The 18,518-nt window shown below is 39.6% G+C and overlaps 1 pseudogene; it reads left to right on the top strand.

The window, feature by feature from the left end:
- The first annotated feature begins 368 nt into the window (after window positions 1-368).
- Window positions 369-6,786, top strand: LOC115833939 (annotated as a pseudogene).
- The last annotated feature ends 11,732 nt before the right edge of the window (window positions 6,787-18,518 follow it).

Consider the following 18,518-nt stretch of genomic DNA (forward strand, 5'->3'; position numbering starts at 1 on the left):
AGTCATTCATCAGTTATTGAAAGAAGAATAGGGACAACGATGATTTATTCTGACCACTTAGAATCCAAACCCAATTTCCAGATCCACATTCAGAAAATGGGTAATTGAATAGATTCATATTATGCTACAGACAGGAACTAGCAGTAGAAGGGACTGTGAGTCCTCTAGTTAGTAATATCTGCTATGAAGCCAGGAGACTCCCTCTACGTGTGAATTTTTAAGTTTGTAACAGAAGAAATAGTTTGTTGTACTTTAATGAACATTGTCAAGAGAAGAAAATATAACTATCACATATCTCCACTTGTTTAGAAGCTTTTCATCAACCCCGGCCCCCAAAATGACATGTTTTCTCTTTGTTCCTCAGAAACATGAATTCTGGAATCTTGCAAGTCTTCCAGAGGGAACTCACCTGCCCCATCTGCATGAACTAATTCATAAGACCGGTCACCATAGACTGTGGGCACAGCTTTTGCAGGCCCTGTTTCTTACCTCAACTGGGAAGACATCCCAATTCTTACTCAGTGCTTTGAATGCACAAAGTCAACACAGCAGAAACCTCAAAACCAACATTGATTTGAAGAAGATGGCTTCTCTTGCCAGAAAAGTCAATCTCTGGCTATTCCTGAGCTCTGAGGAGCAAATGTGTGGCACTCACAGGGAGACAAAGAAGATGTTCTGTGAATGGACAGGAGCCTGCTCTGTTGCTGTGCTCAGCTCTCAGGAGCACCGGGGATCACAGACACTGTCCATTGAGTCAGCTGCTGAGGAACACCGGGTAAGTGATGCCTCTGAAGTTGAATTTCTGTAAAGGATGCCAAAAATTCCTGTGGGTCTATTTCTTGGAGATTGGATAAAGCCAACTCTGAGTCCCTTAAGCGCTCTGGTTTGGCTTTTTAGCTTCCAACCTCTGGGCTTTGACAAACATGAAGGGAAACAAAGGAATGCCATTTACTAGGGGCTTTATCTGTCTCTCATTCTGGGCCCCCTCCCTATGTCATGGTCTGCACTGGTGCTTCAATTTATGGCTCTTTTGCAGGAGAAGCTTTTACAGAAAATGCAGTCTTTATGGGAAAAAGCTTGTGAAAATCACAGTAACCTGAATGTGGAAACCACCAGAACCAGACACTGGAAGGTTTAGTCCTGTACTTACTCTACCTTCTCCAGGAACTTATGGTGGGCAAATGGGTGACTCTTAAATAGGAACTTGATATCAAACTGTAATGTTTCTGGGATTCAGTAAAAAAAAAAAAAAAAAAAAAGCGGAGAGAAAACATTGAGAAAAAGTGGCCTTCATTTTTATATAGAATAGTATGCCTGTTAGGTAAGATTTCTAAGAAAACCACTGATGTCACCCAAAGCCATGCTGGTTTTGTTTCATACAAACCTATAGTTATACACCAATAGATCAAGAAACTGGGCCATCTCACAGCATTCTATATGTGCTGGTTGGATAAAGCTGGGCATAAGAGTTATTTGGCGGTCATGGAATGCTCAACTGAAACTTCTGAGTGTCGGTCAGGCATTAATCTGAATGCTGGTGTGCAAGTAGTATTTGGAATTGTATGGAAAATTTGAGGCAGAAAAACTGACAGGACAAATCTAGGGCAACCATGAAATTAAGAATCTCAACTAATTAATGTTGAATAATACATAACAGATGATGAGAAAGGTGGTGAGAAATACGGATTTGTGTCTTGAGGGAGACATGTAAACATGCCAGAAATACGGGAACTAGTATCTAAATATAAGGAGAACTCCGAGGACTTCAGAAAAATATTAAAAATAATTTTCCCTTTGTGGAATGTATACTTTGAGTGTATGATAGCTAATATTAGTTTGTTGAAAAGTATTTCATGAGAACCGAGTCTATGTTGAATATTAAATAAGAAAATATACTAGTAAAGAAGAAAGGAAACACCTTTGTCCTCACAGGTCATACAATCCAAATGAGAGAGTCAAGTGGTCAATACGCAAATATACGCAATACATGATGTATTTGAGTGTGGTGGGTTTTTTTGTTGGAGAATAATCAAGCAGGGAAGTAGAAAAGGACAATAGAGGCCAGAAACTGGAGATTAGTGTCTGAGTTTTAAATAGGGTGGTTAGAAAAAAGACTCACTGAAAAATTCAAATTGAAACAAAGTTTTGAAGAGGAGGGGGAACACAAATGTGTGTGTGGATATATATATGGACCATGAGTGTGTATATATATGTATATGTATGTATGTGTGTGTGGTTGTGTGTGTATATATATATATATATATATATATATATATATATGTATATGTATGTGTCTGTGTTTGTATACATATATATTTTATTTATTTATATATACATATATATATGTAATTCTAGTTGGAGAGAACAGCATATGCAGTAATTTTGAGTTTGTTTATATTTGGAGGCCTGAGGAACCACAAAGAAGTCTGTGTTTCAGATTTGGATGACTTTGAAAAAGAATGGGTGGAAATGAATTCAGACAGACAAAGATGGCCAAATCATAAATGCAGCCTTATTAGGATAGGTTTTGCTGGGTGAAACGCATTTAGCTGGACATGTTAGTCTAAGGTCATTTTATATATAATGAGTTTAAGCAACGTGTTGCATATCTCAGAAATAGAAATAATTGTTTCCTTTCTAGTAACTATAGCTCTATACTCCAACTCTTAAGCATGAACTGTTCTTACTTTTCCATAAACATGGGCTGGAATAGAGAAATTCAAATTGTGTTTTTTTATTTCCAACTATCTTAGAACACACATTATCTTGAATAAATTTCATGTAATTGGTCAGATACAGCTATGTTGACCTTTATGCAGAAAGGAAAGGAACAAAATTTGTAGATTCTAAGAACTGGCAAGACTGAGGTTTAAACTATTGGATGTTTGAGAGACAAAAAGAATCAGTGAGATTTAATAGGAGATGAATAAATACATTTCTCTTTTGACTAACCCATTATCACTGCAGGATTATGTGAATTTAAGGCTAGAAGCAATTAGAGCCGAGTATCAGAAGATGCCTGCATTTCACCATGAAGAAGAAAAACATAATTTGGAGATGCTGAAAAAGAAGGGGAAAGATATTTTTCATCAACTTCATTTAAGTAAATCCAAAATGGCTCATAGGAGGGAGATTTAAGAGGAATGTACGAGGAGCTGAAGGAAATGTGCCATAAGCCAGATGTGGAGCTACTTCAGGTACAAACTCACAATGTGGTTTCAGGTTTTTGAATATTCACATGTATAAGTATTTTCCTCATAGCTGAAATCCATCTCCCTATTTTTATTTCCATGATGTGTTTCCAAAAACACATTCACATAACTAATGCTACTTTTTTGGGAGAGTATAGCCCCACCAAGGGATTCTACCAGGCCAAAGGTCCCTCCTACTTTATCCACCAGCCACAAAATTTTGTGGAATGGTCAAGGTAACAGCCCCAAGAAATATTCCCCATCTAATTCAATAATATACTTTGGGTTGTTAAACATGTATAAAATAGTGATTCATTTACATTTAGGTTAATTTGGAAACATGGCAAAATCAGAAGTTTTAGGAATCTAGGTTTGCATTAACATAATTTTGGGGTCCACTCATTTGGGTAACAGGTTCAGCTAAAGATGACTGAGTAGGTTTTTCGTGGTTAACATAGAGCATAGACCCTCTGGACCTCTTCTCCCTTCACTTGTTTAGAGAATGTCTTCAAGACTCAGACTTTCCCAGGACGTTAATTAATGACAATACAACTGACTGGGTTTTTCATTACAGAAGAAATAGAAAATGCTTTCCAGAAGAGAAGATGGTAGGGGAATAATATCTTCAGAAATTGAGTACAAATCTCACACTGAACTTAGTGAAAGATGCATCTTGTGAAATGCACTAAATCTTTCTTCTTTTTCTTTCTTTTTCAGGCTTTTGGAGACATATTACACAGGTGAGTGTGTACCTAGATTTTCGCATATGTTATTTAAGATGCCACGAATATCAAAGCAGGCTCTATTAAAGTCATGGCATAAATAATTAAGATATTGATACCACTTTTTTTTGCATCTACTTTCGTTCCCACACCTTAAAAGACAAGGCCACAAAGTAAACAAATGAAAATAAATGAATAAAAGAAGAGTGAACTAAAACAAACAATTTTATTCCTGATTTTTTATTTGGGTGGGGGGGGACAGTGTCTCGCTCTGTTGCCCAGGCTGGAGTGCAGTGGCGCGATCTCAGCTCACTGCAAGCTCCGCCTCCCGGGTTCACACCATTCCCCTGCCTCAGCCTCCCGAGTACCCGGGACTACAGGCACCTGCCACCACACTCAGCTAAGTTTTTGTATTTTTAGTAGAGACGGGGTTTCACCGTGTTAGCCAGGATGGTCTCTATCTCCTGACCCCATGATCCGCCCGCCTCGGCCTCCCAAAGTGCTGGGATTACAGGCGTGAACCACCACGCCCAGCCCTGATTTTGTTTTATTGCTTAAAAGCCTGCACAGGAGAAGGATAAGAGTTTTGTTTTGTGGATGGTGAGAAAGTCACTAGAGGAAGCAGGAAAGAAGAGGAGGAAGTATTTTACCAGTGAAAAAGTGTTGATGTTTTGTTTTTTATACATATATACATATCAGTTAACAGTTCTGGAAAATAGATTGAAAGAAACTGTGGAGTGTTAGAACTGTAAGTCTCTAGGGAAGTTCTTTGCTAAAAGGCAGATTTCCCTGCCTAGAACAAGTTTCCAGTCTTTATCTTGAGAAGGAAGCAGTGGATGCAGGAGTCTCCCCAGAACCCGGCTATTTCAGAAAAAGATGTCAGGGGAGTCTGCCAAGAAGTGGAACTCAGAATTTCGTATCTAAGTATTCTCAAGGCCATAAGGCTAAGGAACCTTACACATTTGGGGCAAAAAACAAAAAAGAAGGATCACACTGAATTCTGACTTAGACTTTTCCATCATGCTTTAAAATTTAGAAACTGTAAAGAATTAATTTGCAAAAGGAAGTAATTTTTGAATTATCAAATGTGTAGATTCAAAGGATTCTCATGAAATGTCTTTTACATACAAATAGTGACTTTTATTTATTTTATGGCTGTAGATGTTGTAACTGCAGGTTTTTCCTTGCAGGAGTGAGTCTGTGCTGCTGCACATGCCCCAGCCTCTGAATCCAGAGCTCAGTGCAGGCCCATCACTGGACTGATGGACAGGCTCAACCAATTCCGAGGTAAGTCTCCACCCATGGGCAGCACTCCCACTTTATCTAAATATTATTATTGTTAAGATCATATAGGTAATATTTCATATTTTATCAAATATTTTACTTCTTTTAAGACATGAGTGAACAACATAACCATGCAACCCTTTGGTATCTGTGTCTGTATTTATAGTCAGATTTATAGCATTAAGTTTGAAAGATAGTGAAAAAGAAATACATTCTGGCATAATATGTACTCAATTATATAACAGGAAAAAGGAGTAGGTAGAAAATTTAAAAAAGGAGCAAAGGAAATAATGCTCAGAATGGTGAATTATTTAATGTTAAATACAAAATTGTACATTTCTTTAGTATATTCATTTGAACTGCTAAGAACTGTTCTTTGCGGGAATATAGTTTTCTGGAGATTCTTGGGGGTTTTGTATTTTTTTAATGTGTATATATTATTCATATATTGCAAACATTTGAATTAATGGGTAAAGCTAAAAGGAAGAAATCATTTTGTGAATACAAGTAAAATTACAAATGAAATTAAGTTCAGTTTAATTGCAATATGAAGAGATACATGTTAAGTCTAAAATCCAGCTTCAGTCCAGAGCTAGCATGGAGGACCACAGAGAGACTGGTCAAAGATTTTGCAGAGATCTGCTTTAAATTATCACTTATAACATGTACATATGGATTTTTATCCAGATACCTAGAGCAGTTCTTGAGTAAGTGAAAATCTTCACATTCTTTCCAAAATGATAGCACTAGTTTTTAAGAATAAGAAACATTTCTAAATAATGATCTTGATAACAGCATAGCATTTAGGGCATAAAATGTGTAAATTTTACTTTGAAAATTGGATTGCAAGAAGTTGGTCTCACATTTGCCTCTCAATATGTAAGTTTTCAAAAAATATATAATATCTGTGGTTAGGGTTTTGTTTGTCTTGTATACAATATTAATCATCTCTATACTTTACTAGAAGTTACAAGCAAAATTGTCTTTATGACTTTACATTTCCTGGTAAAGTAACTTCTTGATAGAACAATTATATTTTTATTTACACATGTCTATGCATGTTTTCTTTTTCTTTTTTTTTTTTTGCAGTGCATATTACTCTGCATCATGAAGAGGCCAACAGTCATATCTTTCTATATGAAATTTTGAGAAGCATGTGTATTGGATGTGACCATCAAGATGTACCCTATATCACTGCAACACCTAGAAGTTTTCTTGCATGGGGTGCTCAGACTTTCACCTCCGGCAAATATTACTGGGAGGTCCATGTGGGGGACTCCTGGAATTGGGCTTTTGGTGTCTGTAACATGTATTGGAAAGAGAAGCATCAGAATGAGAAGACAGAAGGAGAGGAGGGACTCTTCCTTTTTGGGTGTGTTAAGAATGAAATTCAATGCAGTCTATTTACCACCTCCCCACTTATGCTGCAATATATCCCAAGACCTACCAGCCGAGTAGGATTATTCCTGGATTGTGAGGCTAAGACTGTGAGCTTTGTTGATGTTAATCAAAGCTCCCTAATATACACCATCCCTAATTGCTCTTTCTCACCTCCTCTCAGGCCTATCTTTTGCTGTATTCACTTCTGACCAGAGACAAATCAGAAATGTGTTCACATGCTGTGGGAACCCCCGTATCCCAGGAAGTCCTCTTCCTTGTGCCTTAACATACAGGACATATGTCTTGAATTGCCTTCTAATGTTATCAAAACTCATTTACTGTGTTACTATTAAATATGCTGAAAACGCTAAAAGTATATGTATTGGTCCTTTATTAAATAATTTTTGAAAAATCATTATTCATGATCATGGCATACAGTATATTCTCTTTTTTCTCTTTCTTTCTGACTGTCACTGAGTGAAATAATAGATGACAGACATGTCTGAATGAAGTTAAAATCAATTGAAGACAGTCCAGATCTCTTGCTTCATGCAAAAAACATGGAGTGAAGTATCAGTGATAACTGGGAAATGCTTTTCTTCCTCTTTATCTAACTATATCACACTTATCCACCATGTTTCATTGTATTAATCTGTCCTTTGAGGTAATATTATTTTACCTTCTATGCTGGGCTTTATTTTGCAATTCTCACCACAGATATGAGCAATCCTTCATTATTAGTGTGCTCGTCTACATTGAAATACATGAGGTGATCAGACCAATGCTGGATTAATTAAATATTGCAAAAAAGGTAACAAAATATTGACTCCTACCTCAAACCATACACAGTCATTTCCAGATAGATTCAAATCCTGAAAGGAAGGGGAACCTTATACAATATTCTCATAAGGATATCTTAACCAGGGAACAAATTAATAATTAAAACAATTAGTTCATTTATATTGATAATGATGACTTCTGTGTTTCAAAAAACATGCAAACTAGTAATGGAGAAAGATATTTACCCCAACATACATAAAATAAAATGTAATGCATGTATATGATGAATACTTACATTGTAATAAATAAAAGACAGTGAACTCAATAGAAGATTGGCTAAAATATCTGAACAGACACTTTACAGAATTGGATACATAAATAACTAGCCAAATATAAAAAAGTGTTCACTTTCCTTAGTCTTACAAAAGTAAGAATTAATCCACCAGTTGTGCCACAGGCCCCCATACAAAAATACCAAAATTTAAAGACACACAATAAAGGGGGTGGAGCCAAGATGGTCGAATAGGAACAGCTCGGGTCTCCAGCTCCCAGCCCTAGCGACACAGAAGACTGGTGATTTCTGCATTTCTGCTTGAGGTACCGGTTTCATCTCACTAGGGAGTGCCTAACAGTGGGTGCAGGACAGTCGGTGAAGCACACCATGCGCGAGCCAAAGCAGGTCCAGGCACTGCCTCACTCAGGAAGGCAAGGGTCAGGGAGTTCCCTTTCCTAGTCAAAGAAAGGGGTAACAGAGGGCACCTGGATAATCGGGTCAGTCCCACCCTCATACTGCGCTTTCCCAATGGGCCTGGAAAATGGCACACTAGGAGATTGTGTCCCGCATCTGGCTCGGAGGGTCCTATGCCCACGGAGTCTCGCTGATTGCTAGCACAGCAGTCTGAGATCAAGCTGCAAGGCTGCAGTGAGGCTGGGGGAGGGGCGCCCACCATTGCCCAGGCTTGCTTAGGTAAATAAAGCAGCCAGGAAGCTCGAACTGGGTGGAGCCCACCACAGCTCAAGGAGGCCTGTCTGCCTCTGTAGGCTCCACCTCTGGGGGCAGGGCACAGATAAACAAAAAGTCAGAGGGAAATTCCGGAGACTTAAAAGTCCCTGTCGAACGGACAGCTTTGAAGAGAGTAGTGGTTCTCCCAGCACGCAGCTGGATAACTGAGAATGACAGACTGCCTCCTAAAGAGGGTCCCTCACCCCTGAGCAGCCTAACTGGGAGGCACCCCCCCAGTAGGGACAGACTGACACCTCACTCGGCCGGGTACTCCTCTGAGACAAAACTTCCAGAGGAACTATCAGGCAGCTGAATTTGTGGTCTCACGAAAATCCGCTGTTCTGCAGCCACCGCTGCTGACACCCAGCCAAACAGGGTCTGGAGTGGACCTCTAGTAAACTCCAACAGACCTGCAGCTGAGGGTCCTGTCTGGTAGAAGGAAAACTAACAAACAGAAAGGACATCCACACCAAAAACCCATCTGTACATCACCATCATGAAAGACCAAAAGTAGATAAAACCGCAAAGATGGGGAAAAAACAGCAGAAAAACTGGAAACTCTAAAAAGCAGAGCACCTCTCCTCCTCCAAAGGAACGCAGTTCCTCACCAGCAACGGAACAAAGCTGGATGGAGGATGACTTTGACGAGTGGAGAGAAGAAGGCGTCAGACGATCAAACTACTCTGAGCTACAGGAGGAAATTCAAAACAATAGCAAAGAAGTTAAAAACTTTGAAAAAAAATTAGAAGAATGGATAACTAGAATAACCAATGGAGAGAAGGGCTTAAAGGAGATGATGGAGCTGAAAGCCAAGTTCCGAGAACTACGTGAAGATTGCAGAAGCCTCAGTAGCAGATGCGATCAACTGGAAGAAAGGGTATCACTGATGGAAGATGAAATGAATGAAATGAAGCGAGAAGGGAAGTCTAGAGAAAAAAGAATAAAAAGAAATGAACAAAGCCTCCAAGAAATTTGGGACTACGTGAAACGACCAAACCTATGTCTGATTGGTGTACCTGAAAATGATGGGGAGAATGGAACCAAGTTGGAAAACACTCTGCTAGATATTATCCAGGAGAACTTCCCCAATCTAGTAAGGCAGGCCAACATTCAGATTCAGGAAATACAGAGAATGCCACAAAGATACTCCTCGAGAAGAGCAACTCCAAGACACATAATTGTCAGATTCACCAAAGTTGAAATGAAGGAAAAAATGTTAAGGGCAGCCAGAGAGAAAGGTCGGGTTACCCACAAAGGGAAGCCCATCAGACTAACAGCTGATATCTTGGCAGAAACTCTACAAGCCAGAAGAGAGTGGGGGCCGATATTCAACATTCTTAAAGAAAAGAATTTTCAACCCAGAATTTCCTATCCAGCCAAACGAAGCTTCATAAGTGAAGGAGAAATAAAATACTTTACAGACAAGCAAACACTGAGTGATTTTGTCAACACCAGGCCTGCCCTAAAAGAGCTCCTGAAGGAAGCACTAAACATGGAAAGGAACAACCGGTACCAGCCACTGCAAAAACATGCCAAATTGTAAAGACCATCAAGGCTAGGAGGAAACTGCATCAACTAATGAGCAAAATAAACAACTAACATCATAATGACAGGATCAGATTCACACATAACAATATTAACGTTAAATGTAAATGGGCTAAGTGCTCCCATTAAAAGGCACAGACTGGCAAACTGGATAAGGAGTCAGGACCCATCAGTGTGCTGTATTCAGGAAACCCATCTCACATGCAGAGACACACATAGACTCAAAATAAAGGGATGGAGGAAGATCTATCAAGCAAATGGAAAACAAAAAAAGGCAGGGGTTGCAATCCTAGTCTCTGATAAAATAGACTTTAAACCAACAAAGATCAAAAGAGACAAAGAAGGCCATTACATAATGGTAAAGGGATCAATTCAACAAGAAGAGCTAACTATCCTAAATATATATGCACCCAACACAGGAGCACCCAGATTCATAAAGCAAGTCCTGAGTGACCGACAAAGGGACTTAAACTCCCACACAATAATAATGGGAGATTTTAACACCCCACAGTCAATATTAGACAGATCATTGAGACAGAAAGTTAACAAGGATATCCAGGAATTGAATTCAGCTCTAAACAAAGTGGACCTAATAGACATCTACAGAACTCTGCACCCCAAATGAACAGAATATACAGTTTTTTCAGCATCATACCACACCTATTCCAAAATTGACCACATAGTTGGAAGGAAAGCTCTCCTCAGCAAATGTAAAAGAAGAGAAATTATAACAAACTGTCTCTCAGACCACAGTGCAATCAAACTAGAACTCAGGATTAAAAAACTCACTCAAAACCGCTCAACTACATGAAAACTGAACAACCTGCTCCTGAATGACTATTGGGTACATAATGAAATGAAGGCAGAAATAAAGATGTTCTTTGAAACCAATGAGAACAAAGACACAACATACCAGAATCTCTGGGACACATTCAAAGCAGTGTGTAGAGGGAAATTTATAGCACTAAATGCCCACAAGAGAAAGCAGGAAAGATCCAAAATTGCCTCCCTAACATCACAATTAAAAGAACTAGAAAAGCAAGAGCAAACACATTCAAAAGCTAGCAGAAGGCTGGAAATAACTAAAATCAGAGCAGAACTGAAGGAAATAGAGACACAAAAAACCCTTCAAAAAATTAATGAATCCAGGAGCTGGTTTTTTGAGAAGATCAACAAAATTGATAGACCGCTAGCAAGAATAATAAAGAAGAAAAGAGAGAAGAATCAAATAGATGCAATAAAAAATGAAAAAGTGGATATCACCACCGATCCCACAGAAATACAATCTACCATCAGAGAATACTACAAACACCTCTATGCAAATAAACTAGAAAATCTAGAAGAGATGGATAAATTCCTCGACAAATACACCCTCCCAAGACTAAATCAGGAAGAAGTTGAATCTCTGAATAGACCAATAATAGGTTCTGAAATTGTGGCAATAATCAATAGCTTACCAACCAAAAAGAGTCCAGGACCTGATGGATTCACACCAGAATTCTACCAGAGGTACAAGGAGGAACTGGTACCATTCCTTCTGAAACTATTCCAATTGATAGAAAAAGAGGGAATCCTCCCTAACACATTTTATGAAGCCAGCATTGTCCTGATACCAAAGCCAGGCAGAGACACAACCAAAAAAGAGAATTTTAGACCAATATCCTTGATGAACATTGATGCAAAAATCCTCAATAAAATAATGGCAAACCGAATCCAGCAGCACATCAAAAAGCTTATACACCATGATCAAGTGGGCTTCGTCCCTGGGATGCAAGGCTGGTTCAACATACGCAAATCAATAAATGTAATCCAGCATATAAACAGAACCAAAGACAAAAACCACATGATTATCTCAATATATGCAGAAAAGGCCTTTTATAAAATTCAACAACCCTTCATGATAAAAATTCTCAATAAATTGGGTATTGATGGGATGTATCTCAAAATAATAAGAGCTATATACGACAAACCCACAGCCAATATCATACTGAATGGGCAAAAACTGGAAGCATTCCCTCTGAAAACTGGCACAAGACAGGGATGCCCTCTCTCACCACTCCTATTCAACATAGTTCTGGAAGTTCTGGCCAGGGCAATCAGGCAGGAGAAGGAAATAAAGGGTATTCAATTAGGAAAAGAGGAAGTCAAACTGTCCCTGTTTGCAGATGACATGATTGTATATCTAGAATATCCCATTGTCTCAGCCCAAAATCTCCTTAAGCTGATTAGCAACTTCAGCAAGTCTCAGGATACAAAATCAATGTACAAAAATCACAAGCATTCTTGTACACCAATCACAGACAAACAGAGAGCCAAATCATGAGTGAACTCCCATTCACAATTGCTTCAAAGAGAATAAAATACCTAGGAATCCAACTTACAAGGGATGTGAAGGACCTCTTCAAGGAAAACTACAAACCACTGCTCAATGAAATAAAAGAGGATACAAACAAATGGAAGAACATTCCATGCTCATGGGTTGGAAGAATCAATATCGTGAAAATGGCCATACTGCCCAAAGTAATTTATAGATTCAATGCCATCCCCATCAAGCTACCAATGTCTTTCTTCACAGAATTGGAAAAAAACTACTTTAAAGTTCATATGGAACCAAAAAAGAGCCCACATCGCCAAGTCAATCCTAAGCCAAAAGAACAAAGCTGGAGGCATCACGCTACCTGACTTCAAACTATACCACAAGGCTACAGTAACCAAAACAGCATGGTACTTGTACCACAACAGAGATATAGATCAATGGAACAGAACAGAGCCCTCAGAAATGATGCCGCATATCTACAACTATCTAATCTTTGACAAACCTGACAAAAACAAGAAATGGGGAAAGGATTCCCTGTTTAATAAATGGTGCTGGGAAAACTGGCTAGCCATATGTAGAAAGCTGAAACTGGATCCCTTCCTTACAACTTATACAAAAATTAATTCAAGATGGATTTAAGACTTACATGTTAGACCTAAAACCATTAAAATCCTACAAGAAAACCTAGGCAATACCATTCAGGACATAGGCGTGGGCAGAGACTTCATGTCTAAAACACCAAAAGCAATGGCAACAAAAGCCAAAATTGACAAATGGGATCTAATTAAACTAAAGAGCTTCTGCACAGCAAAAGAAACTACCATCAGAGTGAACAGGCAACCTACAGAATGGGAGAAAATTTTTGCAACCTACTCATCTGACAAAGGGCTAATATCCAGAATCTACAATGAACTCAAACAAATTTACAAGAAAAATACAAACAACCCCATCAAAAGGTGGGCAAATGAATGAACAGACACTTCTCAAAAGAAGACATTTATGCAGCCAAAAAACACATGAAGAAATGCTCATCATCACTGGCCATCAGAGAAATGCAAATCAAAACCACAGTGAGATAGCATCTCACACCAGTTAGAATGGCCATCATTAAAAAAACAGGAAACAACAGGTGCTGGAGAGCATGTGGAGAAATAGGAACACTTTTACACTGTTGGTGGGACTGTAAACTAGTTCAACCATTGTGGAAGTCAGTGTGGCGATTCCTCAGGGATCTAGAACTAGAAATACCATTTGACCCAGCCATCCCATTACTGGGTATATACCCAAAGGACTATAAATCATGCTGCTATAAAGACACATGCACACGTATGTTTATTGTGGCACTATTCACAATAGCAAAGAGTTGGAACCAACCCAAATGTCCAACAACGATAGACTGGATTAAGAAAATGTGGCACATATACACCATGGAATACTACGCAGCCATAAAAAATGATGAGTTCGTGTCCTTTGTAGGGACATGGATGAAACTGGAAAACATCATTCTCAGTAAACTATCGCAGGGACAAACGACCAAACGCCGCATGTTCTCACTCATAGGTGGGAATTGAACAATGAGAACTCATGGACACAGGAAGGGGAACATCACATTCCAGGGACTGTTGTGGGGTGGGTGGAGAGGGGAGGGACAGCATTAGGAGATATACCTGATGCTAAATGACGAGTTAATGGGTGCAGGAAATCAACATGGCACATGGATACATATGTAACAAACCTGCACATTGTGCACATGTACCCTAAAACCTAAAGTATAATAAAAAAATAAATAAATAAAGACACACAATAGTGTGTGTTGTCAAAGATACAGAATAAATGAAATTTATTCATGGCTGGAGAGATGTAAATGGAAATCCTTTTTGGGAAACTGACTATTAGCATTTATTACGAGCTAGATATTCTAATTCTAAAATATAGTCAACTGATCGCCTACATATACTTCAACATACACAATATTGTTCACTGCATCAACTTTTATAGTAGCTCCAAATCAGACCCAAAATATTCTTCAACTGTAGAATAGCTAAATAAATTTGGTGTATTTATGCAAAATAATCCTATAAAACAGAGAATAAATAACTCACTGAATGCAACAATGTTGATGAATCTCAGAAACAAGTTAATAAACATATGCCAATTTAAACAATAAAATTGAAGTTCAGAAAAGACTCTTCCATTTATATAATATGTTGGTAATTGTATACTCTTTATGGGTTCCATAACTACATGAACACTGTGAAATTATAACTTTTAAGACCCAAGATGTCAAATAATGCATAAGGTAGTAGAATAAAAAAGGAGCCCAGGCATGGTGGCACTCCCGGCACTTGGGGAGACCAAGGTGTGAGAATGGCTTGTGGCCAGGAGTTCCAGACCAGTGGAGGCAACATAGTGAGACCTCATGTCTACCAAACATTCCTTTAGAAATCAGCCTGGCATGAGGGCACATGCTATAGTCCCAGCTACTCAGGGGGCTGATGCAGCAGGATGGCTCATGCCCAGAAGATCCAGGCTTCAGTGAGCCATGGTGGTGCCTTGCAGTCCAGCCTGTGACAGAATGACAGTCTGTCTCAATAGTAAAACAAACTATCATTACTTGATATAACACAAACCAATACATTATAAATGCCCTAATTATAGGTATTTTAAATATTGATGTTATTTAAAATAACTGAGAAAGCTGGGATAGCTACATGTTTGCTTAGACCAGACAAAAGTGCCCTGGGAAGCAAGTTTAAAGTATTTTTATTAGAGTAAGTGAGGATGAAGTGCTTTATTACAAATGTGATACACACCAGAATCTGCTATGAATAGTCACATGTCTAGAGGATTTGTGGATATCTAGGTAAGCAGTAATTCTTGGGTGCCTGAAGCATAGCAGGTGCATATTCAGTGTGTCTTCTCTGGAGACGTCTTTGGAAAGTTTGATTTTTTTTATTATACTTTATGTTCTAGGGTACATGTACACAACGTGAAGGTTTGTTACATATGTATACATGTGCCATATTGGTGTGCTGCACTCATTAACTCGTCATTTACATTAGGTATATCTCCTAATGCTATCCCTCCCCCTCCCCCCAATCCACAACAGGCCTCAATGTGTGATGTTCCCCTTCCTGTGTACAAGTGATCTCATTGTTCAATTCCCACCTATAAGTGAGAAGATGTAGTGTTCATTTTTTTGTCCTTGTGATAGTTTGCTGAGAATGATGGTTTCCAGTTTCATCCATGTCCCTACAAAGGACATGAACTCATCATTTTTTATGGCTGCATAGTATTCCATGGTGTATACGTGCCATATTTTCTTAATCCTGTCTATCACTGTTGGACATTTTGGTTGGTTCCAAGTCTTTACTATTGTGAACAGTGCCACAATAAACATATGTGTGCATGTGTCTTTATAGCAGCATGATTTATAATCCTTTGGGTATATACCCAGTAATGTGATGGATGGGTCAAATGGTATTTCTAGTTCTAAATCCTTGAGGAATTGTCACACTGTCTTCCACAATGGTTGAACTAGTTTACAGTCCCTCCAACAGTGTAAAATTGTTCCTATTTCTCCACATCCTCTCCAGCACCTGTTGTTTCCTGACTTTTTAATGATGGCCATTCTAACTGGTGTGAGATGGTATCTCATTGCGGTTTTGATTTGCATTTCTCTGATGGCCAGTGATGAAGAACATTTGTTTACATGTCTGTTGGCTGCATAAATGTCATCTTGTGAGAAGTGTCTGTTCATCTCCTTCGCCCACTTTTTGATGGGGTTGTTATTTTCTTGTAAATTTATTTGAGTTCTTTGTAGATTCTGGATATTAGCTCTTTGTCAGATGAGCAGATTGTAAAAATTTTCTCCCATTCCATAGGTTGCCTGTTCACTCTGTTGATAGTTTCTTTTGCTGTGCAGGAACTCTTTAGTTTAATTAGATCCCATTGGTCAATTTTGACTTTTATTGCCATTGCTTTTGCTGTTTTAGACCTGAAGTCCTTCCCCATGCCTATGTCCTGAATGTCATTGCCTAGGTTTTCTTCTAGGGCTTTTATGGTTTTAGGTCTAACATTTAAGTCTTTGAGCTGATTCAGAGGATGGAGCCAGGATGGCCAAATAGGAGCAGCTCTGGTCTACAGCTCCCAGCATGAGCGACACAGAAGACGGGTGATTTCTGCATTTCCATTTGAGGTACTGGGTTCATCTCACCAGGGAGTGCCAAACAGTGGGTGCAGGACAGTCGGTGCAGCGCACTGTGCATGAGCCGAAGCAGGGCGAGGCATTGCCTCACTTGGGAAGTGCAAGGGGTCAGGGAGTTCCCTTTCCTAGTCAAAGAAAAGGGTAACAGATGGCACCTGGAAAATCGGGTCAGTCCCACCCTACTACTGCGCTTTTCCAAAGGGCTTGGAAAACGGCACAACAGGAGATTGTGTCCCGCACCTGGCTCGGATGGTCCTATGCCCATGGAGTCTCACTGATTGCTAGCACAGCAGTCTGAGATCAAACTGCATGGTGGCAGCCAGGCTGTGGGAGGGGCGCCCGCCATTGCCCAGGCTTGCTTAGGTAAACAAATCAGCCAGGAAGCTGGAACTGGGTGGAGCCCACCACAGCTCAAGGAGGCCTGCCTGCCTCTGTAGGCTCCACCTCTGGGGGCAGGGCACAGACAAACAAAAAGTCAGCAGGAACCTCTGCAGTCTTAAATGTCCCTGTCCAACAGCTTTGAAGAGAGTAGTAGTTCTCCCAGCACGCAGCTGGAGATCTGAGAACGGGTAGACTGCCTCCTAAAGTGGGTCCCTGACCCCAGAGCAGCCTAACTGGGAGGCACCCCCCAGTAGGGACAGACTGACACCTCACTCGGCCAGATACTCCTCTGAGACAAAACTTCCAGAGGAACTATCAGACAGCTGAATTCGAGGTCTCACAAATATCTGCAGTTCTGCAGCCACTGGTGCTGACACCCAGCCAAACAGGGTCTGGAATGGACCTCTAGCAAACTCCAATAGACCTGCAGCTGAGAGTCCTGTCTGGTAGAAGGAAAACTAACAAACAGAAAGGACATCCACACCAAAAACCCATCTCTACATCACCATCATCAAAGACCAAATGAAGATAAAACCACAAAGATGGGGACAAAACAGCAGAAAAACTGGAAACTCTAAAAAGCAGAGCACCTCTCCTCCTCCAAGGGAACACACTTCCTCAACAGCAATGGAACAAAGCTGGATGGAGAGTGACTTTGATGAGTTGAGAGAAGAAGCCTTCAGATGATCAAACTACTCCGAGCTATGGAAGGAAATTCAAAACAATGGCAAAGAAGTTAAAAACTTCGAAAAAAAATTAGATGAATGGATAACTAGAATAATCAATGCAGAGAAGGGCTTAAAGGAGCTGATGGAGCTGAAAGCCAAGTTTTGAGAACTACGTGAAGATTACAGCAGCCTCGGTAGCTGATGCGATCAACTGGAAGAAAAGGTATCAGGGATGGAAGATGAAATGAATGAAATGAAGCGAGAAGGGAAGTTTAGAGAAAAAGAATAAAAAGAAATGAACAAAGCCTCCAAGAAATATGGGACTATGTGAAAAGACCAAACCTACATCTCATTGGTGTAGCTGAAAGTGACAGGGAGAATGGAACCAAGTTGGAAAACACTCTGCAAGATAATATCCAGGAGAACTTCCCCAATCTAGCAAGGCAGGCCAACATTCACATTCAGGAAATACAGAGAACGCCACAAAGATATTCCTCGAGAAGAGCAACTCCAAGACACATAATTGTCAGATTCACCAAAGTTGAAATGAAGGAAAAAATGTTAAGGGCAGCCAGAGAGAAAGGTCGGGTTATGCACAAAGGGAAGCCCATCAGACTAATAGCTGATCTCTCGGCAGAAACTCTACAAGCCAGAAGAGAGTGGGGCCGATATTCAACATTCTTAAAGAAAGAATTTTCAACCCAGAATTTCATATCCAGCCAAACTAAGCTTCATAAGTGAAGCAGAAATAAAATACTTTACAGACAAGCAAATGCTGTGTGATTTTGTCACCACCAGGCCTGCCCTAAAAGAGCTCCTGAAGGAAGCACTAAACATGGAAAGGAACAACCGGTACCAGCCACTGCAAAAACACGCCAAACTGTAAAGACCATCGAAGCTAGGGAGAAACTGCATCAACTAATGAGCAAAATAACCAACTAATATCATAATGACAGGATCAAATTCACACATAACAATATTAACTTTAAATATAAATGGGCTAAATGCTCCAATTAAAAGACACAGACTGGCAAACTGGA

This window comes from Nomascus leucogenys, unplaced genomic scaffold (assembly GCF_006542625.1).
Source record: "Nomascus leucogenys isolate Asia unplaced genomic scaffold, Asia_NLE_v1 001902F_20749_qpd_obj, whole genome shotgun sequence".
In the NCBI taxonomy this organism is placed as follows: Eukaryota; Metazoa; Chordata; class Mammalia; order Primates; family Hylobatidae; genus Nomascus; species Nomascus leucogenys.